The sequence below is a fragment of the Cucurbita pepo genome, chromosome 10, assembly GCF_057944985.1.
Source record: "Cucurbita pepo subsp. pepo isolate OVF chromosome 10, ASM5794498v1, whole genome shotgun sequence".
Classification (NCBI taxonomy): domain Eukaryota; kingdom Viridiplantae; phylum Streptophyta; class Magnoliopsida; order Cucurbitales; family Cucurbitaceae; genus Cucurbita; species Cucurbita pepo.
In genome coordinates, this window is record NC_141807.1 from 8999004 (window position 1) to 9001076 (window position 2073).

The 2073-nt window shown below is 36.2% G+C and overlaps 1 non-coding gene across 1 annotated transcript; it reads left to right on the forward strand.

Moving 5' to 3' along the window:
- The first annotated feature begins 755 nt into the window (after positions 1-755).
- TRNAQ-UUG (transfer RNA glutamine (anticodon UUG)) lies at positions 756-827 on the forward strand. Its single transcript has one exon. It is a non-coding gene; the product is annotated as a tRNA-Gln (tRNA).
- The last annotated feature ends 1246 nt before the right edge of the window (positions 828-2073 follow it).

Here is a 2073-nt window from a genome sequence, read left to right on the forward strand (position 1 = left end):
TGACAAAAAAGAATGGTCAACTTAAGATATTTGAAACAAATAAATATTTTGTCCTGTATGATATATCAAATCACTCATTTGAAATTCCTTAATAATAAACCTGAAGTCTTACATCTTTTATAGTGAAAAGTTCCTTAAATAGAAGTCTTATTAGATATTTCTAAGTATTTAGAGATCAACTAGACACAAAGCTAAACATTCTAAAAAAGATTAGGGGTTAAACTTTTAAGTTAACTTAATTTAAGAAACTTATGATTTTTATATTATCAAGAGTTTAATTGAGCTACGTCAATTCAATCTAGTGGACCCAAGAATTGAACCAAACCAAACCAACTAGTTAGTAACATGATTTAGTGGAAGCATTTTCACGCAAAGTAGAAGCAATAATGGAGGGTTTGAAATAATATAGTTTTCACCCCTTGTTTCTCGAGTGAATATTGAAATAATATAGTTTTCATGTTAAGTTTTGCACGGAAGAAAGAAAGACGGGGATGTAAAGTATTATTTCAATTTGTTTGTAATATACAACAATATATAAATTAACTATAAGAAATATATAAAATTACATGTTCTCCAAGAGATTCCCTCAATACCAGAGGGTTACTTCTACAACCACTCTAAAGGTGCTCAAGATCACAACGAGTTGGATAAAACAACTCTAGAACTTTGAATCCAATAACTTGTGTTTGACTGAGATCCTTCTTGTGGAATCGGCATAAAATAGGAAAATCATTCCAAAATAAATTTGTACAAGGGGTTCTATGGTGTAGTGGTTAGCACTTTGGACTTTGAATCCAACGACCTGGGTTCAACTCCCGGTAGGACCTTTATGAAATGACCTTGATGTGAAAACACAGAATAAGGAACGACACCACAAGACATTTTAAAACAAAACAGTGCACTCATGGTACATATAAATAAGTTCTTATGAAATAAGCCCATATGTGGAATCTATTATTTTATGGATACCACTTTAGTTATCCTAGGAGGTAAAGTCATATGGAGAGCGATACCACTTTAGTTATCCTAGGAGGTAAAGTCATATGGAGAGCATTTTCTCCCATATCTCGGGAAAAGGATTCATACAACATTTCATAACTGGCCGTATCATCGTTTTCTTCCTCTGAACAGGAAGAAGATGCACATTTTTCGCATCGCCGCCATTTGAAACTCGGCCTGTACAGCCACATTTACAGTGTTTCTCTCCTCGATTTCTTCGTGAAACTTAAAGATGGATGTTACAAGAAAGGGCTTGGGATTTATTTGATAACTTCTCGTGGATCGTAGCCTAAGATATTCGCTACAAAAGTTCATCCAGAATCTGATTTATCGCTGGAGATAAAACAAAGGATTTCTTATTGGGTAGCCGATTCTAGGGGTTTCAAGGCCCTATTTCTTCATTGAACCTCTTCCATATCCTATCTTCAGGCTCAAGGAATTGGTTTGGAGGAACGTCTTTGAGTGTACGACCTTAATTTCCAGAAATCGTTCTCGGTATGCAACTCACTCGAAACGCCAGATTTTCGATCTCGTGGGTAGCTTATTCTACGACGTTTCAGCACTGGATTCCTTCATCAAGTTTACTCAACTTCTTCCTCTCAAGCTAGAGGAATCCTTAATTTGAAGGAAAAGAGGTCGTAGATAGGAATTTTGACTCTTATCCCCAATTTAATTTTGAAACCTATTTCCTTCAATTTGGCACGCTCTCGAGGTTATTTTTCTTCGTGGTCTTCTATGGAAGCATTCCTTGGAGGTACAGAAACTGATTGGAATCATTCTTGCTCGACGAGTCATCATGTATCCTCGGGTTGGATTTTCAAGTTTTTCTTGAAGTTCTTCAATGGCGGATTGAATTGGGGGAATGGTTTCTAGGCACTTTCAGCACTCTATTCCTTCATAGAACTTGTGGGTAATCTTGTTGAGAAATGGTAGGAATAAGTTTGAAGAGAAATGGTGGAGGATTGCTCTCGAATTTGGAAGAAATCTAAGAGTAGGAGACCCATAATCTAAACGCTTATTGCCTTCGATTGGGGGATCGACCTTTCTCGATTCTTATTCCATATTGTTGCTCCT